The following is a 7015-nucleotide window of genomic DNA, read 5'->3' as shown; positions in this document are numbered from 1 at the left end:
ATTATAAGTCACATAAAATAGTTTCTCAGGAATGCTCTTTTATATAATTTAACTTCTGGTCCAAGACACAGTTCTGGGACATGCATTGTACTTTGTTTCTCTGCCCTTCTAGATTCCAAGAATCTGGAAAACTCTTGAATTTTTTTTAATAGTACGATCATTTTACAAAATGACAGGCCAGGGCTGGTGTGAAGGATCAGGAAACAAAAGCATTTCCTGCTGTGTCTGATCACCTGAGTTTGATTTCCAGAGACTACAGGATGGAAAAAAATTTGCAAGTTGTTTTCTGACTCCCACAAGTTCATTGTGGTGTACACACACACACACACACACACACACACACACACACACACACACAAATAAATAAATGTGAAGAAACAAAACAACCTGCCCCTAGAGGCATTGGGGAGGGTTGCTATGACACATATATACATCAGTAGGTAGCAGAGAGAAAAGAGGCTATGTCTACACTCAGTGTTCTAACCTATAAACATCTGCATGATGTTTTTCTAACATTCCCTGAAACAACAACAACAACAACAACAACAACAACAACAAAACAAGCTTAAGAGGACCAGTGCCAGGCAGGGCCAGATGGCCTCCCAGGATGGAGAACATGCCGGAGCCTAGAAGAACCGAGCTTGGGACCTTGAACCTTAGGAGGGTATAAGCTGGAAAGAGAAGACCCTCTAAAGGGGTCACTCAGGACAGATGAAGAGCCAGCCCATGAAGACCTCTAGACTGGGGCTGTGGGGACCAGACAGGGAGCTAGAGGGAGATGACCAGTAGTCTGGTGCTACACAGGCCTGGCGAGGAGTGCAGACCATACTTGAAATGACCCCTGCCTTGAGTCATAATATAGATCATAGCACTCCTGAGATTCCTCCTGAAATGACCTAGAGACTCAGATACCCTGGGCACCACTAAAAGGAGCAAGTAGGTGGAGGAGACATGGAAAAGAGAGAGAGAGAGAAGGATGTGGGCACAATGAAAAGAGGTAGAACTGGCGACTGGAGGGTAGTGAGGAACAGCCTGATGTGTGTAGCTGGTGATGCCACCTGGGCCATGGTCAGAGTCCTGAACTCTGCTGCCACCTGGGGCCATGTCTGGATCCATGACTCTGCAGCAGCAGGGCTCTGGTACCTCCAAAGGCTAGGTAGATATCTCTGGTCTGGGCTGCCTCCAAGGACTTATGGATGACCAATGGCTGTGTAGAACTGGCCCTATCTCTCACTTGAGCATTGTGGGAGAGCTGGCCTTGGGGACATGAAAGCAGGAAATCTGGCTCTGTTCCTAGCCAGCTGCAGTACTTGGGAGAGCAGGCCACACACTACGGGAGTTGTGAGTAGGCTGTCCCTAAGGATTCGAACATGAGAGAGCTGTCCCTACCCCTTGTCTCTTGTGTGGTAGCATGGACAAGGGAAAAATACCATTTTCCCCCATCACCCTTTATCACCTTCAGTGGGAGACCTGTCCCTGGCTTATGAGAACAGGAGTTGGCCCTTCCCCTCACCAGCTGCAGCACTTGGGAAAGAAGGTCTTGCACTTCCTCAGAGGCCTTGCACCTACCCTGGAACAGCACAGTAGAGATGACCCTGTTGGGGGTCTTGATCTAGCTGGCCATAAGGGTGTGAGCATGGCAGAATTGACTCTGCCACTCATCTGCTATGTGTGATGACATAGGTGAGGGAGGGATGCCCCTCTCTCTTGCCCCCTGCCACCTATGGCTGGCAGGAGAGCTTGCCCCAAGGTCATCAGAGTGAAAGAGCTGTTCCTGCACCTCACCTGGGCAGAACGGTAGAGCTGACCCTGATGGTGGGGGTGAGGGTAAGCCAGCTCCAATGGTGTGAGTGTGGGAGAGCTGGCTCTGCAACTTGTCTGCTGTGTAGTATCATGGGTAAGGGAGAAATGCCCTCCCTCCCTCTAGTCCCTTGCCATCTATAGCAGGCAGGAGAGCTGTCCCTGTCTGTCAGCGGCTGCAGAACTGGGAAGATCAGGCCCTGTACCTCATCTGGGCAGCCTAGTAGAGCTATCTCTGGATATGGGGTTTGCAGGTGAGCACGCCACAAGAGGGTGTGAGCTCAGGAGACATGGCCCTACCTGCTGGGTAGTGGCTCAGATGAGGAAGAGATACTCTCCTCCTCTCCCTCATCCCTTACCACCTATGGCAGGAAGAAGAGCTGGCCCCAGAGTCATAAGAGAGTGGGAGACCTGGCCATGTCTCTCACTGGCTGCAACACTTGGGAGAGCAGGCCTTGCACCTTGTCTGGGCTTCAGGTAGAACTTGCTCTAGTTTCTGTAGATGAAGGTGATCCAACCCTAAGGGTATGAGATTGGGAGATTGCAGGTTAACCAGATCAGAGACTTCTCAGACCTAGATCTAGGGCTTTGAATTGGCCCACCCAAACATCTACCCTATCAGTGAACTGCTGGTGTGAATGAAGGGGCACGTCCAACAGATCTAAATTATAGGATCTTCATGACATAGGGTAGCAACAGGATATCTGAACCCAATGAGGTTCCAGTATTGATAGAGCAGCAGAAGCCAGAGGACTGTACCAGACCAACCAGTCATTGTAATGAACATTTGCAAGCAAAGGATGGACAAAAAGGGACACACTGTAACACACTATACCTTCCACAACAAGATTTTTTTCTCTGTTGTGGGTTGTTTGCCAGGGTGAAAGGCAGGTATGAGGGGAGAGGGAGATGAGTAGGACTGGGGTGTATGATATGAAATTCACAAAGAACCAATAAAAAGTTAAAAAAAGAAACAAACGAACAGAAAACAAAAGACTGGTCACTTCCAGACTTCCCTTCAATTTGGTTTGTCTGATGTGTTTCAAATCAAAACCTCATGTCTCTTCTGGTTATCCTATTACACATATCATCCTTGGTTTGTCCCAATATTGAGGATATTATCTTTGATCTAATGTCTCCACAATGAAGCCATCTCTCACTGTTTTCTAGTGAAACAATTCATTAAAGATTTTTGTAGCTCATTTCTCACTGAAGAGTTTTGAAGCTCATGGTTTATTTTATAATTATTAATTATTAATTAATTAATGCCTATATAACTTTTTGGGATGGAATGGAGTTATTCTAAAAAGATCTGGAACTCTCTTTTTGACCATCAGACTATTGAAAGTATGGTTCCCTGAGAAATCAGAATTTTCTTATGAATTTTATATTGAGAGAAGAAAAAGGCTGAAACCTGAGCCAGATGGTAGAGAAACTTGGCTCCAAGGAGGAGATATTAGGCAGCACTGACTTGTCAGGCCACTTTGCAAGAAGAGACCAGAGACAGCCTAGACAATGAATCAAATTAAAGGACTCACATTAACCAGAACTGCTTAGTTACACATGCCATCTGAACCCAAACCTCACATTTGAATCCCACAGATGGACTTTCAGGATGGGGGCTGGGTTCCACCCAATCCCTTTATTTGATCCACTTTTTCAGTGACTACATTGAAAGCATTGAATAAATCTCCTTTCTTTTCACTATAGTAGTCTTTTTAATTGGCTCGTTGAGGATGATAGTGGTAGGGAGAACCTAGCTTGTTAGAGTTGCAAGGACCCAGACTCTGACCTTAAAAATTCTAGAAAGAGTTTTGATTACAGAAGGCTACTTTCACACAAGTATGTAATGTATTTTGAACATATTCTAATTTTATATTTTGTACTCTCTGCCTTTCCTCTGTTCTTTATATTCTCAATTTTCCTGGTTTCTGCAGATACTTTGTTTCTTTTTTTTTTTTTTTTTTTTTTTTTTTTCTGTCATCTGCACACATGATCTCACACATCTGAATAACACCTTCTCTTAGTTTAGGTTTGACTAGTGCATTTCCTTGATATTTTTACTGTAAAGACTTATTTGCAGTTTTAATTTACTAAGCAGGAATTATGTGTTCATTATTGATAAGTAACTTGTTTATCACAGTATGAAGTGATAGTATCCATCTCTGAACTCAGGTTTTATAATTAAGAAAATACTGTATCTTCTTTTTCCTTAGCAGAGGATATTTCTAATTGATTGTGACTTTAAAACCTTACTCTAGTTTCAGCCTCACCATTTATAATTCATGCCCAGGTGGACTGCTGTGGCATCAGTCTTTGCTTAAAGCACTGCTATGCAGAAGTGTCACATCCTTCCTCAGGCAGGATGTGGCTCTCACTGAATGCCATATATGCAGAGCCTACCATTTGGCATGCAGTAGGTGTTGCACAGCTGAAATCACAGTTTAATAGTTATCTGAAAGGAAACATTGTTGCTGAATTCAGCCTAGGAGAAAACATTTGAAGGTCTAGAGCCTTGGCAATTTATCATGTGCTCAACTTGAGCTGTCTGATGATTGCTTCTTTCAAAGCAGGCTAGGATTTTTGTTCCAATCCCACACCATTGTATTCTACCACAACTGCACACCGTAAGGAGAGTATTCTCCTCATGTGAGCTCATCTACCTGTTAAGGTTGTTTTTCTGTAGAACTGTTTAGGAATGGAGGTGAGGTGTTGTCTGCTGGTGGGAGGGAAATCCAGTTTTATAACTGGAGGGAAGAGGACAGGAATGGAAAGTGAGGGCATGAGAAGTACTGTCTTCCACTTGTGGATCAATGAAGAAGTGAGCACTGGTTCAATCCACGAGGAATAGGAACAAGGCTAAGTTGTTTTCTTTGATGCAGGTGGGTCTCAGTTGTGCAGGAGTGACAAGGAGTGGATGTCAAGAGGAAGCCTCAAGGTGGTTTGGCATGGTATGGTGATGCCCATACTGTGAGAGCACCAGGGTTTGCTCTAAAAGTGGATTACCCACATGATGAGAATTTTGTTGGCTCTATAGTTGTTAAAGATGAACTTAGTACTAGCCTTTGTTTTGCAAGAGAAAACAAATGGGGGCATACATACTATTTAAAAGAAGGAGAGTTAGTCTGGGTACCATTTGTGCCCCCATTTTAACTGTTACTCCTTCTTTCCCTCTCCCAAGCTGCTGGGTGACCCTGGGATGTGATAGAGTGGTTAGGAAGTAGAAGATTACCTGAAAGGGGACCCCATGATTCAGGTACCATTCTCCACCTGGTATATTTCAGAATGATATAGCTGCTTTGAGGTCACCCTCCTTGAATCTGTTACCTATGCTGTGTAAGGAAATTCAATATTCTTATTGGTTTGCTAAGTTAGACTTCAGAGGGATTGTACTTGGTCTGTCTTCAGGGCCCTGTTGATGTGAACAGGAGAAGCAAACCAGCTAGGCAGTTTTTGAGTAGGGATCCCACAAGTAAGCAGTTCTGCCTCTTGTTCTTGGCTGGAAGCCAGCGGCCAAAAGGAATTTTCTTAGGTACTATTAGACCAAAGGTTAGACATGGCAGAGGGTTTTATGAGCTGCTCTATTCATGCTCTGGCTTCTTGCTACTTTTCTTCTCCTTTTATAAGGAACCTTAAATGTACACAACATCTTGAAAGCTATATGTGAGGGTTGAGTGAATTTCCAGTCCAGATTCCTTGAATGGAGAAACATGTGAACACCCTGTAGATATGACAGTTGTACTGAGTAGCTCATATTTTCACATTTCAACCCAGTAAAGCCTTACTTGACCTCACATTCCCCATGGCAATCCATCTTTGGGACTCTTTTCTGACTCAAAGGAGCTTTGGTTGTATCCTTTCTCTTATCTTTCACTTTGAAACCTGAAATGAATGCTTCCTAAAACTTATCCTTTTGTCTGTGAAATTCATTTGCCAAGTCCATGAGACAGAGGACCTAGAATCTACTGGACCATGGTTGCTTGGGCAATTGTGATTGTTCTGGATCACAGCTCACTATAATCCTATGCCAAGAAAACCTTGGTCATACTCAAGGGCTGCTTTTCCTCCTCATTTCAATTTCTGGCTTGACTAGACATTTGCCTGCATCTTCCCAGGAAAAGTTAACATAGTGCATATCCAGTGAGATCTTGTTTTAAAAATGGAGAAAAAGAAAAGGAGAAAGGCAGGTATTCTATAGGACCTCAATAGTCCTGCACATAGCCAGGAGGTTTGTTTCCTCAGAAGTTTTGCTTCCTTTTTCCTTTTCAGCACATTTTCTCCAACATCTTTTTTTTTTCTTTTTTTTTTTAGTTTTTTTGACACAGGGTTTCTCTGTATAGCCCCGGCTGTTCTTGAACTCAACTTTGCAGACCAGGCTGGCCTCAAACTCAGAAATCTGTCTGCCTCTGCCTCCCAAGTGCTGGGATTAAAGGCGTGGACCAGCACTGCCTGGCAAGTTTTTTCTTTTTCTCCAACATCTTGATGGTATAACGCTCAAAGAATATGATTTTCTATTAGTAACTGGCCTATGGAGGTGCCTCTTTTTGCAGGTATTATTCAAACAGAAGGTGTGTCTTTATGCAATAAATTCAAGAAAGTGTTACCTAAAAAATTTATCCCACAAAAGGTTTCTGCCTAACCATTCAGATGTGCAAGGTGGGTCTGTAGCAGATAAAATATTGTTCCTTTTCCTAGTAGACTACTAATCTTACATTTTCAACCTCTGTCTCCTCTATCTTTTAGTCTAAAGTATCTATGGAAACCAGTACACCCAGTCAGGACAAACAGATTAATTGTTGTAGAAAATGTCAGTAACATATCTGACTGTGGTAAAATGATTCCAACATGCCGTATCCAATGAAAACAATGTTATAAAACAAATACTTTAGAAGGGAAACAGATCTAAATGACTGAGGTTGTGACATGGAGAGAATAGTAACAGGTTGGCAGGGTGGGGGCTGCTTTGGTCTCTGAGCCAAAGCAGGGAAGAAGTTATTCACTGACATTTTCCCACCTGGGAAATTAAGAACACCTGGTAGACTACTGGGGAATTAATGTAATACCAACAGAACAAAACAACATAAAACAACATACAAAATTTGAGTTCTGAAACAAAGCTGTTTTTCATACTTTTGTTGTGGTAGAGTTTGGTGAACTCAGGCTCTTTGACACAGATTCTTTGGTGGTCCATGGCTTTGGCTATATGGTCCTGCTT

General features: G+C 43.3%; 1 non-coding gene across 1 annotated transcript; it reads left to right on the top strand.

Moving 5' to 3' along the window:
* Positions 1-386: 386 nt before the first annotated feature.
* On the top strand, positions 387-517 carry LOC116071840. The gene has a single exon (XR_004111196.1). It is a non-coding gene; the product is annotated as a small nucleolar RNA SNORA17 (small nucleolar RNA).
* The last annotated feature ends 6498 nt before the right edge of the window (positions 518-7015 follow it).

The sequence above is a fragment of the Mastomys coucha genome, unplaced genomic scaffold, assembly GCF_008632895.1.
Source record: "Mastomys coucha isolate ucsf_1 unplaced genomic scaffold, UCSF_Mcou_1 pScaffold22, whole genome shotgun sequence".
NCBI lineage: Eukaryota > Metazoa > Chordata > Mammalia > Rodentia > Muridae > Mastomys > Mastomys coucha.
The sequence above is the reverse complement of the archived record's forward strand: the minus strand, read 5'-3'. Positions and strand labels throughout refer to the sequence as shown.